This window comes from Amblyomma mixtum, chromosome 1, assembly GCF_055824585.1.
Source record: "Amblyomma mixtum isolate Tamu chromosome 1, ASM5582458v1, whole genome shotgun sequence".
In the NCBI taxonomy this organism is placed as follows: domain Eukaryota; kingdom Metazoa; phylum Arthropoda; class Arachnida; order Ixodida; family Ixodidae; genus Amblyomma; species Amblyomma mixtum.
In genome coordinates, this window is record NC_143012.1 from 169,727,071 (window position 1) to 169,752,346 (window position 25,276).

Genomic DNA, 25,276 nt, shown 5'->3' on the forward strand with positions numbered 1-25,276 from the left:
GCGGCGGCTGGAATTTCTTTGGAGGAGAAATTCTAGAGGCCCGTGTACTGTGCGATGTCAGTGCACGTTAAAGAACCCCAGGTGGTCGAAATTTCCGGAGCCTTCCACTACGGCGTCTCTCATAGCCTTAGTCGCTTTGGGACGTTAAACCCCATAAACCAAACCAAACCAATTTAAAACCCTGCCAGTATAGCAGGAGGGGATTGCTTAAATATTCCAACATGTATCTCCATTACAGCTTATATTTTGTTTCGCATAAGGCCATAACCCTTGACATTGTGCATATTCAATTATCAATTGTATAACATGATGCCACATTAAAACTATGGGGTGACTGGTTGGTAGCAGGCTGATTATACTGACTGTCAAGGTGGTATGACTGAGAATAACTGGATAAAACTTAAGCGAACTGGACAGTGCAACTGTTTCTTCTTTACCACACGCACAGAAATGAGGACGTTAAAAGCAGCGAGCCTTTCAACGTTAGGTGCTATTGCTAAGCATCCTAGATGTCATGTAGATGGCGTACGTCCACCAACCTGGATGACGAGCGCAGTCTGGTAAACCGGGCAGAGCTGACGGCAGCATCTGCAGGTTCCCAGGAAGATGGCCCCTCACTGAGGGGTCAAACGTTTTATTGACCCAAATAAATGTGTTCATCGCCATCATCAAGCAAGCACCCGCTCCCCGCGGTGCTGCCTTTGTCGTCATCCCATCTTGAGCGCCCTCGCCCGCAATACCGGCCGCAAACAGTGTAGTCACCGAATGGTACACATCGTGTGCTATCTTTGCCGTTATCGGGTTGGCTGCGTGGTCCCCGCTGCACGCGCGGAAGTTAATCTTCAGAAAACAACCGAAAACCCACTCTCTCTCGCCGGTGTGGACAGTCTTCAACTATTGTCCCATGCTGGCACCTAAGGTCAACGTTATTGGCAAAAGTGTCAAATACAGAAAACCGGGGTGCTCATTCATTTCGTTTAAATGCCTAATCAGAAAACAAGCATTCTCTCCAAAACTACTCACCAAATTTTATAGCACTGTGAAGCACACCCATGTATGTGGGAATCAGTGGGCAGTGCAATTTAAAAGCCTTAACACCCGTTTTCACATACTTTTTCTGACCAAAACGTTCGGTTGTAATCAGGATACAAAAGATGAAGCATCATGCGAGTAGACCCAACAAACATTCTTTCCGAAGAAATAACACATATCCTCCTCATATTATCCGTCAAACTTCAGCTTTTAGAAGAAGGCAAAGCGCGAACAGCGCACGAGTACTGGGCGCAGGCATGGCGTCTTAAAACAAGAATTCCACATTGTCGAGCCCATCCATAAGCGCCAACCCTCTCTCATTGCTCATGGACGACCTTGCAACTTGTTTAATGGGTGCTTATTTAAGGCATGCACTAACAGCGGTACTGCTACTACGCCTTTCCTACCCTGATGCCCATTTTTCAACTCGCAAACACCGTCATAGCAGCCATTACAAATTACTTCAGCGTTGCCTCAACATTTCGGGATCCAGTTAGCGCTCCTCACTAGCTTTAGCACTCGGATTAGCACCAGTAACTTTTATTTCCTTTCTAGAAACTGGACCTCTTCTTTTCAAAATTAAAGATGCATTTGGACGAACAATGAGGAGTTGCCATGCAGAGATCCTTGCTGTTGCAAAGATGGTACCACCCGAAAAGCTGCGACAGGTAAGGTTTTACCTCTAATTCTCTTGGAACCAACTGCGCTCGAAAAATATTTCTACATTATAAAAGCATATAATCACTATAAAGCATTATAACCGATATAATCTGGCTTTGGCGCCCGGTGAGCGCCGCGGCTCGCACCAAAAGGTACTGGCCAACTACGACGACCCTTGCGTGTTGGGGCCAGAATTAGTAGAGAGATTTACAACAAAATAGCGGGCCCAGCGCTATGTAAGAGTGCTCGGTTAGAATGGGGGACCCACTAAGGAGCGGGGCCAGGCTTGCGTTTATCGATTGCAGCGCCACTACGACAAACCAAAAAGATACTCTTAAAAAAAGGGGGCAAATACCACGGACCAACGAAGACGAAGCAGTAGAAGTGAAGAAGAGGTGGAAGTTGGGTCGGTTGAACGCTGTCTGTGTGCCATTTTTACTCAGTGGGAAGACGAAGAACGCTGTTGGGAGCTGGCTTGGTACGCCTGGTACGTCTGGCTTGAGCCGACCTCGAGTAAAGGTTCTGCGCCTGTAACAATATGTTAAATGACAGTGAAAAGCAAGTAACATGCAGTTTTCAGAATGGAGAGATCAAAGATCATTCTTCACCTCAATAACGCAAAGCAGCTTGGCAAAGTTTCGAGCATATACTGTTAATGGGCCTTTTCCAGTCCAGGTTGCAATCCAGCATTACTCTTAGATACCTGATCGATTGCATTTGCCTTAATTCAACTTTGCCATAGTACATTTTAATAATACAGATTTGCGACACTTATCAGGCAGTCGGAAATTATATATATAAAGTTTCAAAGGAATTTATTGCCAGCTTCATACTTTTTAGCCCAGATGATTAGCGTAGGCACTGAATATTTATGCTCTGAAAGATCTGTTCCACAGTGTTTGCACGAAAAACGAGTGCCATGACATCAGCGTACATTACCGCTTCTAGTGCATGTAAGAAGAAGGAAAGGTCACTAACATAAAGGCAAAGTAAAAGAGAGCCTTAAACAGACCCTTGGGTTACTCAAGTGGAGACATCTAATAGTCAGGATGAAAACACATTTAGAGAGACATTGCCTTGGCTTGATAAGTAACTTGAAAAGAACTCTAATGTACATGCTCTGAAACAATATTCGGCTAATTTTAAAAAATATAATATTGGATTTAGTACGGTATTCAATGCTTTCTTCAGGTATAGAAACAAAATTATTGCTATTTTATTGTTACGTAATGAATCTTGGATGCATTGGAGTAGTTGCAGGACTACTGAAGATGCTCGTAAATTAGCCCTGAAGCTGTACTGAGACGGCGAAATAAACTATTGTGATCCAGGTATTTTTGCATGTGAACAGATTCTTTTTTAAAGAAACTGTGTTGATAAGGCTCAAAACCGATATTTGTCTCTAATTGCCAATTTCATTATTATCTCCTCCTTTGCAGACCGGATACACTTTTGAATGTTTTTAAAGCTTCTCGGTATGCGTCTTCTTTCATAGCACAGTTAAAAAGTTTAAGTGTGTAAGGCACAAGAACATCGAAGTTTTCTATCAGAGCTCGAAAAGTTATGCAGTCATAGCCAGAGGTTTTGTCACCTTTTACGCTGGATATCGCAACGATAATCTCAAAGTGATTTACCTCGCCCAAGCAGAAACAGTAATCTACCGTTGGGTCGACAACATCGCAGTCCTAAAGGCACCTGATTGGTCAGTTTTAAGCCTGTATTTAAGAAATATGCAATTCAGTTTTCTGTAGCGTTTGCTTCGCAAAAGAACATGCTGTTGAAGAAGGTTTCCCTCAACGTTGTTAACGACATCCCAGATTTTTTAGGATATCTTTGAGCCCGTTCTATAAGTAAATCAATTTTTTTCTCTTCCTTACCATATAAAACCAGTTTATTTCTTGCGATACGAAACTGTTGTATATAACGCTTGTTCTCATTTTTCAGATTCCATTCTTGAATCCATGCATCCTTTTCTCTTATTACGTCCAGAATGCTGTACGTTACTCGTGGGCATACCGGTTGACATTTGTGCTTGAAATGTGCGGTGCAAATGGGTAGACTATTTCTTAAGGTAGCATTGAATAGCAATGAATTTAGTGAAAGCAGCCTTAATACCTTTCCACACGCAGAGAAGTCTGATGTCTTAAATTTTATGACGTAATTGCTTATAGCCGATTTTTGTTTTCCGTGCCCCGACGAGACGGGCGCGCTACCTCTCGACTAACCTTGGGACGAGTGTTCTAGCTTTTAAATACTTATATATAGGGCGTTTCACCTATCATGAACCAAAAATAAAAAAGTGGCTCACCGGAGCTGGGTGAAACCAACGACATATTGTTTCCCGTCATGTGGAGCTCCTCAGAGTATTTTTAAATTCCAATTAAGTCGTTCATTAGGTAAGATTAATTATGCAAATTTGCTGTGGTTCACTTTAGGGTCACGTACCTTCCCTTAAGTTGTAGAGGGGGTTAAGAAAGAACCGATCCAGCTTTTTTCAGCATCATTCTCCTACGTGGTCCTTTTTTCCGCCGTTTAAAGAACGCCCGCGAAATATGAAAAAAACCACGTGACTGCCCTCATGCGCTACCATATTCCAGCGCTCCCAACCGTGTTTTGAACGAAGCAAACGCGCGCGCGCTGACCGCGCCCAAGTTAGCGGCCGCCGCTCATTTCGACCGGCTGCGAAATGATAAAAATAAAGAAACGAAGGCGACCCCACTTCTTTCCCTACCTTCTTTGTTTTGCCTATGCGATGGTTCAATAGAAGCTCCGTCTGAATCGGCTGTCGGTGGCCTGCTTATCACTTATCACAGATCCCGGCACGCACTTTCCAGTTTTAGGAAGAATGTGCTGACGCACTTTGAAGATAATGCTGAGAGCGGCGTCGACCACACCCTTCGAGACGGTGAGCGCGCACGCTTCGTTCACTTAGGACGCGCTTGGCAGCGCTACAATAGGGTAGCGCAAAATCCCAATCTCGTGTTTTTTTTTTCATATTTCGCGGGCTTTCTTTAAATGCTGGAAAAAAAAGGACCACGTAGAAGATATTTTGCTACAAAAAAACTCGATCGGTTGTTTCGTAACCTCTTCTAGAGCTTAATGAAACGCACGCGACCCTAAAATGAATATTAAAAATTTTGCGCGACTAATCTTAGCTAATTAACTAATTAAGCAGAATTTAAAAAATACTCTGAGGAACGTGACATGACGACAAACAATACGCATTTCGTTTCAACAACCTCTGGGGCGGCACTTTTTTTTAATCCTTGCTTGAAGTTACGTAAAACACCCTGTGTGCTTTCAATTTGAGTTCAGCTGCAGTTTAGTGCGCACACTTCGCGAACTTCTGTTCTTCAGATTCGTAGATCGCTGCCCGGTTAGAGTTGGCGCAGCTGAGTGAACGATGAAGCAGTAAAGGCACCATCTGCACGCCACGGAAAATCTTACTCGAAAGCAATTTCGCTGTGCACGGTACTCGCCCTTCGCGAACGAGATAACTGGTGTCCTTATGTATAATTTTTCACATTTAAATTATCGTTAGCTTCATTTCAGCACTCGTATATCACTGACATCGCAGTAGCGCTGCAATATGAACAATTCAGACTAATGTATCGCGGTGGGTCGAGAAGGTTTACGGGTTCTTTCAGCACTGTTTTCCTTTATCGGAAGAACGCTCGTTTATGCGAACCGCTTTTCCTTGAGAGGTGGCTGTTTTGAAACTGGTGTTCCAAAATGTGAATGGCGGTTCCGGAGGGCAGAGCATATTTTTACATAGCAATATACTTATGTTTCCGATAAATTACGACAGTTATCATGACAGTCTCTTCTTATACACATTCTACGGAAGTGCATGCCTTCGCTGAATGGTACACTGTTCCGAACCGCTCGGCGGCCACATTTCGATGAAAGCCAAATGCCAAAGGTTCGTGTATTGTGCGATGTCAGCGCCCGTTAAGGTAGCCCAGGTGGTCGAAATTATTAGGAGCCCTCCACTACGCCATCCCTCATATCCGGAGTCGATTCGGAGCCTAAAATCCCTTGGAAGAAATCAAATGACATATGCTGTATGAATGCAATCGAACAATCTCCAATGTGTACAATGCACGTATCGGTCATATACAAGGTCTGGATCTACTGTGGACCTAGAGGGAGTGCACTCGCAGTTTTACTGCTTGCCGAAGGAGGCGTTTCACTGCTTAGGTAATTTGGACGGATTAAACTGCTGCTAGAGAGAGTACAATAGCCGGTATATTCTATCACAAGGAGTACCAGTTCTTAGAAAGTGGTAGTGGCCAGCCTGGATCGCTCTGCAACAGGCTAGAACGGGACGGCGACGCTGCTTTTGTAACGGCTTGAAGCGTGCGCAGCTGGTCTGATGAGACTTCAGTTTCGTACTTGTCGTTGACGTTCTGATCGGTAGTCCGAGCTTAAGGACACGTGTAGCCAAAATATGTGGCGTTGCTTCGTCGGTTTTACTTCCAAAACGGCTGCCATGCCGCAGCAAAGCCGTGATTCTCCTGTAAAGTACGTAGAGTAGGATTGATACGTCGAACCTGATTACGGCCTGCCTGGGTCGCTCGCTCTGCAATGTGGCCGAGAGATATGGCTAAGATTTGTTGGGTCATCACGCTGAGGTCGATCGCGTATTCTAAATTCTAAAAAACAATACGGGTATTACTAACGACATACTAAAAACCTATAATTGCAACCGGGTGCCTAACGTAAAAATTTTAAAGTTAATTATTAAAAATAAGCTAACCGACTTAAGAGGTAGTTTTATTTACCTGTTTTGTGATGTCCGCCAACGCAGGTATTATTATGCCACACAAGCCGCCTTGATATCCCATACAGGCTATGTTTAAAGCTTCTGTTTCACCATCGCTAAAACACCTTGAATATCTTTGCAGATCATGATTCTAGTGAATGTGAGCAATTCCTGTACATCGTTTTCTGTTAGCGTAGTTTGCACCGTTCCGCACTGTCACCATCTTGCCCATATCCCTACGAACGTGCGAACGCATCAGGATAGGAACACACACCAAACAAAATATTGCCCTTTGTTCTCTGTGCTCGAGTGAAAGCTGATTCGGGGAACAGAACTCGGGGAACCGAAGCAATGATGCAGAGTATACAGAGTATACTTCCTTCTCAATCACTCAATCAGTAATACTCTGCTGAAGCTATTTTTTATACTACCCTCTAAAACAACGCGCGTTTAAAATACTCCTAGAACATTAGCACGATCGCTGACGTGTCGGGCATGACGGCACCATTGTGTTAATAATTCCACGAACCGTCTTGCTCCGATTTTTCAATCATTAGCTGAAAACTTTCATTCATTCCACTAAAACATATTAACGCGATAGCGGGAGAGCTCAAGTTCTGCAGAAAATACGCCGTCGTCGGCGTTGTGAGCAAGAAATCTCCGGAGAACGAAGCTAGGTGGGCTACCCTGGCCACATAACATTGTGGAGTCAACACATGGCCATCTTGGTCACATAACCTTGTGGACTCAACACAAGGCCATCTTGCCACATAACCTTGTGGACTCAACACAAGGCCACCTTGGACACATAACCTTATGGACTCAACACAAGGCCATCTTGGTCACATAACATTGTGGACTCAACACAAGGCCATCTTGGTCACATAACCTTGTGGACTCAACACAAGGCCATCTTGGTTACATAACCTTGCGGACTCAACTCAAGGCCATCTTGATCACATAACCTTGTGGACTCAACACAAGTACATCTTGGTCACATAACCTTGTGGACTCAACACAATCTGCGCAAGGGATTGTGACCAAACTGGTCACCGTGGCAGGTGGAAATTAAATTAATTAAATTAAAGTGTTGATTGGATGGGAGAAATTGCTCAACAGGAGCTACCTTGGTCCCACAAGCTCCACCGCTCACAGCACCGAGTGACTCCGACTCCGAGTGTCACTCCGAGCGGCACCCACTGGGTTTCTTCTCTCGGAAGCTCCAGCCTGCTGAGACCCGCTACAGCGTATTTGGCCGTGAGCTGCTTGCCATCTACTCCACCCTTCAACACTATCGCCATTTCTTGGAGGGCCAGCCTGTTTACGTTCTCACTGACCGTAAGCCTCTGGTGTATGTGTTCCGCACGAACTCTTCGAAGTACGTCGCCCGTGAGCTTCGTAAGCTGGCCTACATGTCGGAGTTCACAACCGATATTCGACATATCAAAGGCGCCGACAACGAGGCAGCTGATGCACGGTCAAGCATTACCACCATCGGCGTGTCTTCAACTGCTGTGGACTGGCTGTCCCTGGCCCGGGCACAGTTTGAAGACCCTGAGCTGCACCCCTCGCGTGACAACCCCCGAGTCCTCCGTCTGCAGCTCGTGCCTCATCCATTTGTGCCCGGATCACTCTGGTGCGACATATCATCGGCTCTACCGCGACCGCTCATCCCGGAGGCCTTTCGTCGTGCCATTTTCCATTCCCTTCACGACATCTGCCATCCTTGTCTTCGAGCCACGCAGCGCCTCGTTACTCAGCGGTACGTCTGGCCGAACATTAACACCGACGTTCGCCAGTGCGCCCGCTCGTGCCTTGCTTGCCAGTCCGCCAAAGTGACACGCCATACCAAGACTCCCCCTCAGTCTTTCCTGCCGCCTGGATCGCGCTCTGACCATATTCATCTTGACCTGGTTGGACCGCTTCCCCCCTCTCAGGGCTAAAAGTATATTCTGCCGATGGTCGACCGCTTCACCCGTTGGCCCGAAGCCGTGCCCATTCCGGACAATACTGCGGAAACAGTTGCCAGAGCCTTCGTTTCGACGTGGGTTTCCCGCTTCGACTGCCCCGGCATTGTTACCACGGATCGCGGCCGCCAGTTCGATTGCGCCCTATTCACTTCGCTCATCCGGCTACTCGGCACTAAACACTGCCGCACCACATCATACCATCCCTGTGCCAGCGGCATGGTCGAGCGGCTCCATCACCAGCTCAAGGCTGCCCTCACTGCGCGCCGGGATCGCGAGCACTGGGTAGACCACCTCCCTATGGTGCTCCTAGGCCTACGTGCCATCCTGCGTCGTGACCTTGGCTGTTCGGCGGCCGAACTCGTCTTCGGTACCTCCGTGCGGCTTCCCAGAGACTTGTTCGTACCTTCGGCTCCCTCGTCCCAACTCCTGCAATACCTTCAACGCCTACAGGACTGTCTTCAGCATCTGCGCCCAGTGCCGCCTCGCTCATCTGCCCATCAAGTCTTTGTGCACCCAGACCTTGCTTCCTCGACGCATGTTATTCTCCGGCGACACGCTGTAAAGGCGCCTCTTACCCCCTCATACGACGGCCCTTACCGCGTCCTCAACAGGACGACAAAGCCAGGGATAATCCTGCTCGATGGTCGTGAAGAGGTCGTCCCTCTCGATCCACTCAAACCCGCGTACCTCGAGACACGTCCCAGGAGCTCCCCTCAGATGTTGCCGGCCCACCTGCAGACCTGTGGTATTCTCCCGGTGTCACCTTTTGCGACATGTCGCCTTCGCTCTTCGCTCATTGACTCGAGCCGCGGTGACGGCGGCGTGATGACACGGATCCGGCTTCCTGCTACGTCATCGTGACGTCGCCCTAATTTACTACGCTTAGTCGAACAACGGAATGCGCTGAAGCGATTCGTGCGGGCGACTGACTAGGAAATTGATACTAGACGCCATGTATCCCACTCTCCTTGCCTGGGTTTTGAGCCGCGAAGAAGAGTGCCGTGTCCGCGGCCACCGCGACCCGTTTGCTTTGACCGACGAAGCTTTTCGATGTCCCCACGGCTATCGTGCGAGTCCGCACACGAGAACACTGGGTCTCCTTTCCTCGCACTCCATCGGAGCGAGCAGCAGTGAAGCAGGGATTCTTGCGGCGCGGCCAAATTACCGTCTGCTGAGCCGGGGTGCCGCTCGCCATGCGAACTTACTTTGCACCGTCGTAAACAGGCGACGAAGCAGACGTTGTCCGCAGCGACGAGATGGTATTATAAGTACTCATTGACTGTAGTTTGTACATTATGCTGCTTGAAATGAAAAATCACCATCTCTGATATAATTTACAACTAAACTACTAATGAATGATACGAAACTACTGCTGCTAGTGAATCAGCAGTGGTAAATTGTCGCTTCTCGGAGTGAATGAAAGCATCGCCGACGGAAGTGCCGGCGGCGTTTTCCGCTTCTTCGAGCAACTGTACGCACATTTTTAGGCCCCGCCCTAATGCGACATGTCGCGAAAGGCGACACCGGGAGAATAGCACCACTGCTTGCCGCCGTGGCTACTCCATCTCTGCCCCGTCGGCGCGTAAATTTCGCCGTTCCGTCCAGGCGGGGGGCCCTCTAGCGCCCGGCGACGCTATAATGCGCAGGCGCTGAGATCGGCGTTACCAGCCCGCGATAGAGGAAAATAAAGATGTACAGCGCGTGCTCGGACCGCACGCACAGCACGGGCTGTTCGGAACTAGAAGCCTGCCACGCTGGTCATCTTGCTCTGGTGCCCCGCTGCGACCCTGCAGATCTTCAACAGACTCAATACAAGGCCATCTTGGTCACATAACCTTGTGGAGTCAACACAAGGCCATCTTGGTCACATAACCTTGTGGACTCAACACAAGGCCATCTTGGTCGCATAACCTTGTGGACTGATCACAAGGCCATCTTGGTCATATAATCTTGTGGAGTCAACACAAGGCCATCTTGGTCACATAACCCTGTGTACTCAACACAAGGCCATCTTGGTCATATAACCTTGTGGAGTCAACACAAGGCCATCTTGGTCACATAACCCTGTGTACTCAACACAAGGCCATCTTGGTCACAGCCTTGTGGAGTCAACACAAGGCCACATAACCTTGTGGACTCAACACAAGGCCACCTTGGTCACATTACCTTGTGGAGTCAACACAAGGCCATCTTGGTCACATAACTTTGTGGAGTCAACACAAGGCCATCTTGGTCACATAATTTTGTGGAGTCAACACAAGGCAATCTTGGCCCATAACCTTGAGGACTCAACACAAGGTCATCTTGTCCACATAACCTTGTGGACTCAACACAAAGCCACCTTGGTCACATTACTTTGTGGAGTCAACAGAAGGCCATCTTGGTCACATAACCTTGTGGAGTCACAAAATCTGCCCAAGGGATTGTGACAAAACTGGTCACCGTGGCGGGTGGAATTTAAATTAATTAAGTTAAAGTGTTGATTGGACGGGAGAAATTACTCAACAGGAGCTATCTTGGTCGCACAAGGCCATCCGCTGACAGAATATGTCAACGCAGGGCAGTGGCGCATCGCTTAACCGCTGCACCACTGCACCATGAGTTATACGAGAACTCCGTGCGATTTTTGACTGTTTCTTCATCGGGCTTGATTATTTGCGAGATTGGCTTAAGTCGGCGACACCTGCATTTAGGTCTTGCTCTTTTCTGCCTTGTTATCAGCAAGTGTGGTCATTTTCTGGTTAGGAGTAGAATTTTCACGATACCAGCCAACTTCAATTCAGGCTGAGTATCCCTTTTGGGCGGGCCTGATATGCTCCCTCCAATTTTTTGACACATGGCTCCTGAGAAACCATCCACGTTAACGGACGTGGACAAAGTAAAAACTGCCTGAACAACCTCGCAGCTCTTGGAAAAGCGTGGCTTCAATCCAATTAGAAAAGGAAGAGGCACGCTGACTGATTAAATTTCTGTAGCGTCGGCCGACGGGTGGACATTTACGGGGGGGCGGTACGCAACACAACTTTCTAAACCATTGCCGTGTTTTAATTTTAATGAATATCATTAAACAAATAAAAGAGACCCATTTGTTACAGACCTGTCATCGCGCTCATTGAACATGAGAACAATATCTGGTAACGATCCGAACTATGTTTATGGGAACATGATTTACAAAATTTCGCATTTTCTACCCATCTGGGGGTCAAAGTGAAGCTGTGCGCGGCGAAGGTGGGATGGCCCTTCAGAAGAAATAAAATTTTGCCGCTCACGGCAACGGCCTTGAGACGAAAACTGGCACTTTTCCTCCTGTGACCTGCTTGAAAATGTCTTGTTGGCTGCTGCGGATCCAGGCTTTGCGTGCTTGCAAGCTTTGCTCTCTGTAAATTTTCTGCCTCCTTGGCAGCTCTTTCAATTTTAGTGACACAGCAGTAGGTCCAGTACTTTGTACCTGTCGATGGAACGGCGATATTTCTCAATTCGCAGCAGGTGACTATGCAATTTTGTACAAATTAGGTAATGAGCGGTGACCGAGGTTCATGCACCGTCACCACATATGCAGCACAGGTAGCCTCTCCTGCTAGTCGCAAAAAGTGCGTAGCTTAGTTTCCAAAGAAACATCGAGCAGTTCATAGCATTCATATTATTGCATTTTCTTCCACTGTGAGAGGCGTTTTGGACACGAAAACGCTTGACGGCATCGCATATTCTACAAGCTCTTAGGAGTTTCATCATGTCCTTCCGTGAAAACTGGGAAGCAGTGTTTTTCTCTCGTACATTGGGACCATCCTAGAGAGAAAGAAAATAGATGGGGAACTTCGGAGCAAACCATAAAGTTCAAATCTTTACTTGAGTCCCTGGAGAACGTATCAAACTTGGAATGTGCTGCAATTTAGGCGGTTGTACAATATTTTTCCCGTAGAAAAAGCCTAAACCGAACCCTCGTAAACTTTTCATCACCGAAGGTGAACCAGTTATTGAGGGAAATAATTGTTAAAGACTATCCAAAGTCCTCTTTCTGTTCTGCTGCGCAATACCAGAAATTGCTGTCTGCAGAAAATGGCTCCTTTTTCACAGCTTCATCGTTCACCAAGGCTCACTTCGCCATGATTTTCTGGGTTTCACAAGTGTCTAAGTTGTCACGCTTGTGAATATTGAAAGCGAATATATCGCGGTTCATTAGGCTAAATACGTAACCGATTCATATCACGTTTAAAAGGGTAGGGGCAGTATGTCAATAAAGGAAAAAAAGTGCAAGGGCAGTATGTAAAAGTATGTTCTTGTTTGCCGATGTCGCGTTTTGTGCCGCTGTTCCCTGCTAGGAATTTTTTTTTGCATCATTAAGAAAAACAGCCGGGCTTAAAATATTTCGAAGGGACCAAATAATAACGGCCATTGTCTCAGAAGGTCGACTTTTATCAGTTTACAGACAGAAATTGGAAGCCATGAGGTCGGGCCGCGCAATTCCTCTTGAAATGGGTGACAGCGCACGCATTACGCCAACTGATAAGCGTAAGGCTGCAACCTTTAAAAAATCTAAAATCCGTAAAGCAAACATGACTAGGGAGGCTGACAATAAGCATCTTGCCATGCAACCGAACTTTAGGGCACCAAGGTGTCTTTCTGATTTTCTACAAAAGATGCTGCTGCCTCAGAGTAAAACAGGCCCATGCATTATTGGGCGCTATGTTTGGGCGCTAAGTTACAGAATATTTGATAAAAAGGTTTTTGTTCTCTTACTTTAGTGATGTACTTTGCCCCACAGCCCACGTCTTGATAGAGAGGGCTTCAGGGACGAAAGAGCCGGGACTGTTTGTTTTTTTTTGAAAACGTGCACACTACTCCATTACCAGCAAGAACATTCGAAATAGATTGCTCTTCACAGCTTTGTCTGTTCCCTTCGAATTGTTCGAAAAATAAATTTGCGAATTAACCAGCCAGAATATGCACCGTTCACGGTGTCGTGAAAGCATTTAGGAGCAGCCATCATCACAGGTGGAAGCTAGGTGTAAAGCGCTTGTTGTTTTCTAGGATTCAAAGAAAAACAAATAACATTGGTTAAAATACCTGCATATATGAGAAAACAAAGCTTCGCGTTTAATTGTGTACTGTGATTAGTACGCGACGTGCACAAAAAACTGAAATGTTTAGAAAAATGCGAAGTGCCGTGCATGTTCACATTCAAGGTTAAGCATATATGAGTGCTTTTTCAAGAAACTCAGAAAGGTATTTTGCCCGAGATTGATTCCTTTATTTATTTATGTATTTAATTTTTCAACGAATATGTAAACACATGTACCTAAATGGTGGACTGATAACAGGAGCTAGCCGATCAACGGAAGATGCACATTTGGTGTGAAAAACACATCTGAAGGGCGTGACAGATATCACCAGGATAAAACCAGGATAAAACATTTTAAAGTAACACAAAGCAAACGGAAAAAAAATGACTGAGGGAAAAGAAAAGGACGCGTGCAGATACGGCACCCCTTGGTTTATACAATTAAACAATAAGAGGCATCCCCAATGCAAAGCAAGTAAACATTTTAGAACAGCAACAAGAATGCAAGCGTTATTATGAAGCAATTTTCACGGAGTACAATCTCTCTCTAAGATTTAAAAATCCTTTTCTATTTTAATTTAAATTGTAAATTTTTTTCTCGCAATTTTGCTAACGTGCTGCACAGGCGTTCACATAAAAATAATGCAGAAGAACTTCTTGCTGGGCGAGTTGGTGGATAGCTTTCTTGGGATGGCGTTGCGCACACGAAAAAAGATACACAGGAAAGAGCAGAAGACAGATAGAGCGCTCTATCTGCCTTCTGCTCTTTCCTCTGTATGTTTGTTCGTGTGCGCATCCCAAGAAATTTCGCATAAAAATTGGGAGTGACAAGTAGATTTAAGTTTACAATAATAGCATAAATTTGTTTCCCGCGGGTGTCACCATGAAGGGAACAAAAAGTAGGAGGGAGCGTCACGTGAGATTTGTCATGCTTAGTGTTGGAAAATATAGAGACAGCAATGTGGAGAACAGGCCCTCACGTGACAAGACAGGGGTAGCTGCTAGCCCCGTTTGAATTTCGCACACTGCGCAGCATATCGCCTGCTCTTGGCATTTGAGGCGAACCTCGAGCGCAGCACATTGAGCCTTAGACCACGTAGACAATACCTGCGCAGGAGCAGCCGCACGAGCGCTGCGATCCAATATCTACGTTCAATAAAAAGCACTACGAATGGAGTCGCGACTTGCTATGGTAACTGCAAAGGGCCTAGCTCCCAAAATTCGGTGCGTAAAAGGCCCTCGGGGATAGAGGCGTCGGGGGGATGGCATGCGCAGGCTGAACGGTTGACGCCAATGTCCCTCCCAATTTCCTCTCCTCCATAGATGCAGCACAGTGTTAAGAATGATGGCGTGTGCAACAAGACACACTTTCACTCCAGAAGCAAGAGTAACCGGGGGTACCCGGAGCTCTTGAAATAATGAGTGTGTCGGTGACTGCCAGCGTGAGGCAGTCACATTGTACATTGTTCTTCGGACGAATGATGCAATCCAAGTATGTTTCAAAACATAATGCTGATGACTCGGTGCAGTTAAAACGTCCGGGTGAAATGACACGTAGCGCCCTATTTTAAAAACAGCGGCACTAAAATGTGCTCCCATTTGCAAAAGTGCATAGCAGGCTGAAGCATGTTTGGATCATGAGTCAGTAATAGCCTGTTTAAAATTTGTCGTTTTGTAAATCAGAACACCTGGGTATTTTATTCACTCTACTTTCACTAAAGCTGTTCCATGAATTAAATTTCTCAATCTAAAATACTCATTAAGCTTACTTCTGAGATCGAACATACTGTTTTATTTTTCACTCTATGTAGCCTAAGTGCATTGCAGTAGAAACAATCATATATTCCCTATGTCTCAGCTCTATAATTGATTCACCAAAATAAAACATGCCACACACTTACCATTATGCGCAGTGACACTAATACTGCGGAAAATAGGCCAGCTGGAAGAATGGTGCCAACCCCAGAGCGCGACGTCTAATGTCTAAGAGAATATTCACGTTATGTCTCGCAACTCTTGGCTATGCATATGCCGCTGTGACACGCGGGCACGCCTGAAGTGGCCTCATTTGTGTTCCGCTGCGAACATATTTTCGGGGTTGACTTGTTTGTATCGTAGCCTAATAAGACGTTGCACATTAGAAATATTTGTTCAAAACTCTGTAACTTAAGTACCGCAATAAACGCTCACGGAGTGCATCTTAAGGTTTATCTCATTCAATCTCAACACGCATGTGAAATCCGCAATAAGGGGCGTGTTTCTTTTTCCTGGCGCACGAAAAGGCTTCTGGAGCATTGGCTGTGGAATACGGACTGGTTTCTTAAATGACATAATTTAAACATTCGCGATATATTCTTCAATGATTTCATATTTCGCCTGCTGTCGACAATAACTCCGAGTATACAAGTGAATACGACGCTCTCAAGAGCAACTGCATATTTCTGTGCAAAATTCACCATAACGGACGGAGGCTGTGACCAAATTTTTACGCTTCTATTTAAGCTTCGGCGTGGTTTTTTTTTTTTGGAAGCGAGGCTAATTCACCGGAAAGCGCCAAGTTCGCTTCGTTCAGGGCATTCACTGCAACATTGTTTGCCGTGTTTGCAAAAATAGGCACACATCAATGTTGCCTTCACAGCCGAATACAGGAGCCATTGTAGCACCCCTTATGACCAATGCTCGCGAAAGGTGAGTACAAGAGGTTTGTATACCGTACAGAGATTCAGAACATAAGTGTGGATACAGGTGCTCCAACGCAATCGTAAGAAAGAAACTCAAATTCCCTGTTTTTTTTCCCCAAAGACAGCACCAGCGCAGAAACTTTAATCTCTAGCTGATTTCTCCCTATAGGCCCTCGCAAACTGTGATGACACACTGTTGGCCATGGAAAGACTGCCTTCTAATATCACCTACTTGGAGCACTCTTCATTAAGCGCTAAAGGTTTTCTCTCAGTCAGATATATTTTTCACACTCACGAATGAATTTTTTTCACAGGTCACTGCCTTTTACTGCAGAGCCGTGAACGACTGCAGAGACTCTATTCCACCTCATAACGGGTCATCTGTTATCGCAGGCCTAATGGCACGTAGATCTATCTCTCTTTGCGTAACGTTTTGCTACAGTGTTTGTGCATGCACGTGAAAGGCCTAAAAGAAACACGGTATGCCTACGTCTTAGACAGACGCTGGAATACACCTACTACGTCACCATTAATAACAATCCTGCCTTGCTTTGGTCGTACGTGGAATGAGGCCTCATGAAGCTTCAAGGGCACATAAGCTACGTTTCGGTTATTCACTGCGCCTCTCTGCAGAAACTGGGCACTGTGTGATTACTGATAATAAAATGTAGCTACAAACACGGTACATCTTAGCACCAATACTTAAATATGCAATTTCTACGACAGTTTCACCTGACGATGGTGATATCCTCAGGCTTAATGGCACGCCTTTGTTCCGTGCGGCGTGTAATCTTCGTTTACTTTCACGATAGCCGAGTCGCCTACACAGAAATTAGGAACCCATCGAAAAAGCTGATGAACCTCAAGACAAGAGAAAAACGTTGAACACATTGGAATTAATCAAACCTTGCTGGTCATAGCGCTGAGACAAGAATACACGAGGTCAATAGGCAGCACGCATCCAGCTATTTCATTTTAATTAAGCAAGACAGCTTCGACAAACAAGCCGAGAATGACGGCGTCACTTGTATATTCACGGAGTGAGCTATAAATTACATTCCGGATCTGAACCAAGGTACCGACAAGCTTCCTCATGAGAGAAATTATGTAATTAAAAGGCCCCGTGAAACACTTGTGCCCAATTAATTACGTAAAACTTGTATAGCTGTCAAATAATCAATGAGATAATCGTAAATCACCTCCACTTAATAAAGGATAATGGATATAGCCTCAAAGAAGCAAAGACAAAATTCCATGTTGGCAAAGCATAGAAGCTTGAAATCAGAAGCATGGAGAACAATGCAATTGCTAATTTATGTAAGGCACGTGAATTAGCAGAGCAAAAATATGTGTATCTTATTACATCCCAAATAAACACAATGGCATGAGCGATATTGCGGTGTTGAAATTGGTTTGGTTTGGTTTATGTGGTTCAACGTCCCAAAGCGACTAAGGCTATGAGAGACGCCGTAGTGGAGGTCTCCGGAAATTTCGACCACCTGGGGTTCTTTAACGTGCACTGACATCGCACAGTACACGGGCCTCGAATTTCTCCTCCAAAGAAATTCAGCCGCCGCGGCCGGGATCGAACCCGCGTCTTTCGGGCCAGCAGCCGAGCATCATAGCCACTGAGCCACCGCGGCGGCTGTTGAAATTGATACTTCGGGCGTCAGGGAAGAGAAAGTGAAGGTACTCTTAGAAGAATGCAAAAGCCAAAAGCAGCAGAGAAAGACAGACGAACTGGGGTTGTGTTGAAGGACTATAGATAAAATGTGGTGAGAAAAACTGCCAAAAAATAATTCCATTTCGCCGGGACCTTGTTCATACCGGCTGCTCGGAAAACGACAATCATTATAATATTTCAGAAGAAGGCATATCTCGAAAATTTCTAAAAAGCATAACATCTGCTTCACTCCCGGACTGATCTAAAATCAGGCCCGCCAAGGGAGGTAGTTACAGATGGAACAGCTTATTTTCTATTGCTTCTAGTGTAGTTAGTATTATAATTTTATTATTATTAGACAAGCCTTGCAATTTAGCCAACGAAAGACTAGACTGCCGTTCGGAATATCTTCTCATTAATAAACCACATTGCCACTAAAAATCACGTGGATCAAAAGGTGTAGAGTGCAACGAGCAGCGGTATGTACTCTTGTCAGCGGTATGTACTCTTGTACTCTTGTCCGACATGATAATGACATTACCCCTGCCTAATGACAAGCCTCAAAAGCAGATTAGCGGGAGGAACAATTCATTCCAAAGATCAAATATAATATTGGGCTGTCTCCGAAGGACCAAGTAGTTTAATATAGATATCTAGGTATTAGAAGAGATAAACAATACCTCCATCTGGAGTTATTACTGCTAAAAGACCCGAGCAATGAGACCTCACCCTCATACAAAAAGGGGAAGGTGCTGAATGCAGTTTCATTGGACCAGTAGTCACTTATAAGGCAGGCATTTCAGGTAAAAGGAAACACCTAAAATTAAGTTCACGACAATACAGCGATGAGTCAAAAGCTGGATTCATTTGTATTTGTCTTTTGTGTTGTAAAACTATGGAATCTAACCAACTAGCCTAACCGTTTCTCCTCCAGAATCCATAGCAAAACGACGCGATTCCACAAGCCTAAAATCTTTGTGGCCTATCTCTTCAGCGCTAAAAAATTGCAAGATCTATGAAAAGATTATTGCCACGCCCTATCATTGTGGTTGGAAAATAAAGAATCTACCATGCCAGATAAACTGATTTCCCTACAAGCCTTTGCACAGAAACTCACTCGATTGGCTGTACGAGCGGAAGAGGTCAAACGTGTCTCCACATAGCCACCTTGTACTCACTGTGGTGGGTACCAACGTGGTGAAGGCATACGACAGCGTGTTACGTGCCAATACTGTTGACAACGTGGAGCGTATGGGTATTCCATCACATCTTATAAGAGCAGCACATGATCTGCTTAATAACAGGTGGTTTTCTGTCCGGGAGAACGGACAACAAATCGTTAATTACATTTCAAACAGAGGCGCGCCAGAAGGTTCAGCGTTAGCGCATTTGCTATTAAATATCGCACTCATACCGTAGGCGTATAAGTTCAATGAAATGCCGGAAGTGCAGTTTATTATTTACGCAGACGACGTCATCATTTGGTGTATTCGTAAACAGCTTGAGACACAGAATTTTCATCTGCAAGAAACCTTAAATACACTACATGAGTATGTTCATGATATAGGCCGGACATGTCACCGCCAAAGTCAGGCTACATTCGCGCTGCAGACAAGAATGGAAGAAAGCAATTGGCAACTACAAGAGCCATGCTAAAAATTAAAAATCAGTCATTACAAGAAGTCCATGAGTTCAGAGTCCCTGTACTAGACGTTCATTAATCTGGCAAAGGAATACAATAGCTCCATAGGATGAAACAATCAGCAGCGACTTGCTTAAACTTTATCAGAAGCATTTCGACTAGGGTAGGAAAAGCCCGAACGGAGATGGCAAGAGGTCTTGTACAATCGGTCCTTCAGCCTAGAATACTCTACCAAGCCCGGTTCCATTGACTGACCAGGCTACAATGGGCGAAGTTGGAAACAATAATTAGGAATGCAATGCGCATCATCACGGCCTTACCAAAACTGACCCCATTCCTGACTCTACAGGAATTTTCCAAGCTGAATGCACTGACTAAAAACATCGATCAGTGAGAGGCAACAAGAAATATCAACCGAAAGTAGGTTATGCCCATAGCATCCTTGTACAATGCAAACTGCTACTATGGCTTAATACCTCCATGGAATTCACGGCTATTACGTCAAACAAGATGCCTAAAAATCGCCGTAAAGAGAAGCCGAGAACTCAATCTCTGGTTAAAGTACGCCCAGGAACATGTATTGCATATACAAACGCGTCGATTATTAAAACGGGTGGTCAAACAGTAGCCACTAACCCCAGACAGAGCTAAACGTACGTTGTTAATACGACTCAGACAGCCCGGATCCGCTTGTGATGGAACATTAGGCAATTGCTTATTAATATGGAGGCAATGAATAAATTAGAGGCTATAACAGAAGCCCATATCTATACAGGCTGCTTAGCAGCAATAAAACAATGAAAAAGAGTGTCAAAGACACAATGTGCAACTCAGGAGGTCCATGCAGTCAATAAACAACAAAGATGCACATCCCGACACACAGGGCACATGATGATGGTTAGAACGCTGGAAAAAGAAAATCAGACAACCTTACAAACCAAGTTCCAAACACCAACGCATCCCCCAACAGGCTCCGTTGTGACGGTCGATCATGCTCTCCCCATCTCAGCATACCCTTTAAGGAAAAGTACACGTGCCCTCATTCTCATGAGCACTTTCCTTCTTCCCTCATAACCTAATGAGATTGGAGGAGGCATCCCTCAGAAGGATCAGGGCTGGCGCGGCCCTTATCCCGTTGGTCACGTGCCATTGAGGCTATGACGAACACTCAAGGCCGAACACTTGCCCCAGGTGTTCCACACTGGCTGCCACCTGCTGCGGACTTGCACATGGACAAGGGCTTTAAGAACGCGAATTTTACGGGAAGCTGGAGTAAGGTCGTCCAGGGCGGAGGATTGCTCCAAGTGGCTGGCGACAACAATAAGAGCAAGGGTCTTCTCCTGTTTTGCATGAAAACACCTTACATGATTTCCTTTAATTACTATACAGCAAACCCAAATTATGTCTTTATGTAAAGTGTTCGAAGTAGAAAAAAAAGTGGCAGTGGTTTAGCTCTGGTTAAACAGGGTAAATGCAATGGTACGCGCGTTCTTCTGGCGATTGTTCGGCGCGTTGCTTTTGCCTGGTAGTATTGCGCCGTTCCTGACCAGTCGGGTATTTGGATTCATCGGTGACCGATGTCGTGGAACCACTCTGCGAGATAGAACATTGTGGCCGAGCTGAATCCTTAGCACGACGCTTTGCAAGACGTTCTTCACGCGGTTCTGGCGTCTCTTGTGCACGTTGTCACTTTCTCGCTTCTTTCTGTCACTGCCACTTATCCTTAGAGGACTGCATAGCAAAGCATTCGCGCCAAGGCAAGCGCGCATTTATAGACGTTTTACGGCGCGGGAGCATGGGCGCCGCCATATTTGGCCACGTGACCATTCCACCACGCTGCCAGGGAGTGCTCAGAACGCTCGTTCGGCGTTATGCCTTGCTCGTCGGTAAATTGATTTTTGAGGAAAGGAAATGTATCTGTCTCGCATATCTCGGTGGACACCTGAACCTCGCCGTAACGGGAAGGGAGGAAGATGGGTGTGAACGAAGACACCATATTCACTAGACGCGCCTTTATTCATTCCGAACCATCGATCTGGCATGGCGGAGGGGTTTAGCGTGCTCGTCTCTCACTCCGGAGTCCCTGGTTCGATTCCCCAACTCGACCATTTCCTACTCGGTGTTATTTATTTATGTGGTGTGACTAGAAATTAGGCTAATTGCTTAACCGATATCCTTGGAATGCCATCGATACACTGCGCGCCAATGCTGCTAACGCCGGCTTCGAAGGCCAGAAGTGGCAGACCTCCTAGTGGCGCCATCGGTCGTAGATAGACCAAACTGCTCGACGCCGCTGCTATCTGGCGGAGCGAGGGTTTAGCAACGCTGTTCAAGGTCATCCGTCCCTACCGGCCCGGGCTACGCGACGAAGCGGAACCTACAGTAGTATCGCTAACGCAATAAAATGACGAGCCGTAACATTACGACCGAGAAGACCAACAGAACAGTCAAGGGAACAGCCTGATATTAGCGATGACACAGGTCGATCAATAAGCGGAAATGTTCAGAGGTAGGGGACTATCTTGCGTAGGACGTATTCCTAATAAGCTCAAAAAAGTAGCCAAAGAGGGACTCGCACGGCAAAGAGCGCAACACCAGGCTCACTAACAATTGTTTTTTTATTTTTTGCGGACAAGAATAGATACGCGAAAAGTTAGAAACACTGAGCAGTCACAAGGAATCACGTCATCGGACCAAAGCGAAGTAACTAGGAAAAAACACATGAAAGAAACGGCAGGTGTGAGGCGCCAACCCAGGTGAAAAACAAGAAGTGAACAAATGAAAAACAAATGTGTGGAAACCCGTAGCCAATAAAGAAAAGATGCGAAGCAAATATGCGAAGTAACAAGACGGCAAACGTGTAAAACGCGAGAGGTGTAAAGTGCCAACCGGGAAGAAATGATAGAAGTGATACAAAAGAATAAGTCCAAAGTAAGAAGACGTGTGGCTAAAAACCAAGGAAGAAATAAACACAATATAAAAACAGCTAAAGGGGGGGAGGGGGAGGCAACAATATCAATCTTCTCTCATAAAGTGGAGCATTACAACATATAAAACTGTCCAAGGTAGCTTTTGTTTTTTTTTCACTGATGGCTAAGGACGCGGTACTGACGCAGGATTCCCTGTTGTCATTGATCGCAACAGCTTTCAGTACATCGCGCGTTAACTGGTTGCTCTTTTTGGCCGCGAAGATAGACTCACGCAGCAGTCTGGCAAATCAGATGCGTGTGTTATGCTTGCAGTGGTGGACCAAATGTCCCACTGTGGCGTTCTTATTAAATCTTACGTGCTCTATTGCGCGTTCGTTGAAGCACCAAACCGTTTGTCCAATATACACTTTTCCACGCGACACGGAGAATTTGTACACAATACTAACCACACTTGACATGTATAGCTTCTGACCTCGCGTGCCACACTTGGGCGCCTTTCTGGTTTGTTCGCATTCGCGCGCATTTAAACAGCTTTTCTAGGCGCTGAAAAACAGCAGACACTCCACTTCTTGCGGCTACTTTCGTGAGTTTGCGGGAGAACTCGTGTGTGTAGGGAATCACCAAAACACACTTGCGTGAGCTCACGTTCGTGGAAGTACTGTTGATTAGCCCGTTTGAACTAATTCTGTACTTCTGGACCATTGCTTAACGGGTAGTACCGATGAGGGATGCAGGGAGGCTGTTTTTTTTTGAAGCCTGGTGATCTGAGTGGCGAAGCTTTGACACATTTGGTGTTCACATGACCCCAGAAGAGCCGAGGACAGGGTAGCAGTTCCTACCCTTCTCTAAATAATTTCTGAGTGCCTGCAGTCTTACGATAAGAGCTACTTCTTTGCACGAGCTTCGTGACTTCAGCAGACGTGCTTGGCGGTAAACATCAACACCAGAACTAGGAAACAGATACTGCGCTCCTGAGGGAGCTCTGTTGTGATAGCAAGGTCGATAGAACTAACTCGGAAGGCCGCCAGAATGTCTCTACAGTCATTCGACTCGTGTGTGATTTTCTCGTCGCACAGAAAGAGAACGTCGACCACATATCCTAAGATGGTGAGCACTCCCCTGTCTCAGGGTGTGTCCTGCAGCTTCCTCCCGAACGCAGCCAAAAACAAGTAACACAGGTGCAGTGCCACCCTGAACCCGATGCAAATCCCGCTTTATTGAATGAAGCAACCATCTTCGAAGCTCACAACCGTACCTCTCAAGTGGGTGCTGAGCAATTCAAGGAAAATGTACAACGTCATCCTGACAGTGTTCGGAAACGGAATCACACCTTGCTCTTTCACAGGCGCACAAACGTACGGTAAAAGCTGGCGTGGGGGATGAAGTAGAACATTTCCTGGATGTCGGTTGGGAAACCGGATACGACATGTACTCCATGCTTCTGATGAAGAGTTGTAACAGATACAGAGTTACGGATCTTGAACGGGTTCCGCGAGTGCGCTTGCGACTGGTGTTTGGCCACAAAGATTGAGACGTGGGCTTCCCGAATGCTCCTTCCAGATACAACAACACGGAAAGAGACCGGACTGTTGTGCGTTTTTGCTGCAACAAAGACAGACTGCGCAACTCGTTTTCGTTGAGAGGCCAGATTGTTGACGTGGCTCTGTTCAAGCAGTTTGCTATATCCCTCTTAGCCGGCTTAGTCTGCCTCACAACAGCATGAATGAAGTTCTTGCGGATGGCATCGAATGCTTTTCGTTCATACGTCCCATCATCAAGGGCGACAAATCTTCCCTCTGTCTGATTGGCGCTACCATAGTCCATTTTGCTTCAACTGCTTCACAGTAGAAGAGAAGAGCAGAGTATGAGACGAGCCGCTCCGCTGTCGAGCGATACCGTCCAAGCCCTCATCGACCACACGGCTTGAAGCCCCCGACCTCGCCGTTTCGGCAACTTGTTGAACCAGGGCTACATTTTCCGCCACGTCCAGCCTTGGCTGGACTTTCAGCTTTGACCATGTACACGTATTTTTCTTAGTTGTTTTGCTTTTATCCGGTGCCGTTGACCACTCCTGTTTCATCGAGACTGCGCAGTGATTTTATTTTCCTGCCTTCGCCCCTTTTTCTTCACTATTTTCGCCTACTTTATGTGGTGCGCGCCTCAGTAAAGATGAGTTGTTTGTCAGCCTCGCGTCGCGTGTGCTTGCTATGTGTATGCCTCGTTGGTGCTGTTTTAAATGCAATATGAACCAACTAGCTCAGATCCAGATTATCCCTAACGAATGTATGATAGCTTCCTTCAGACAGACAAAGCACAAACGAGAACTCTTGTCTGAGAACCTGACAAAAAGTGCACGGATGCCGAACCAGTGTTAGTTCCTTTTCACAAAGCACACAACATCAAGCAGGCAGTGTACAAAAACACCTAATATTTTAACATGCATTGAAAAAGCGAGTAAATGTGGTACATATCACAAAGGACTGAAAGCTGAGCTTGATCATGATCATATCAAAGCCGTGCGCTACTTAGAGTGACAAAGATAGAATTCACAAACAGCTAAGCCCAAATTCGAAATAAAGTTCAGTTCCTTAGACTGGGTTAGTTGGAACATGACCATATGGAAGAAGTGCGCTGCTTAAATTAAAAAGGGTGAAAGACATTTTACATATGATCATGTTACTGACTAACTTGTGCAGGATATGCGAATGATGTGAAAAATGTAGAGATAACGATTATTATTTGATATGCTTTTCACCATGCTGCCCGACCATAACAGGCTGACAGTGGCCTCCATCTAAATATACGCAACTAGTGGCATAGAAACAACCATTCCGAGACCCCTAAGTGCCTTAAATGATGGAATTAGAGGAAAGA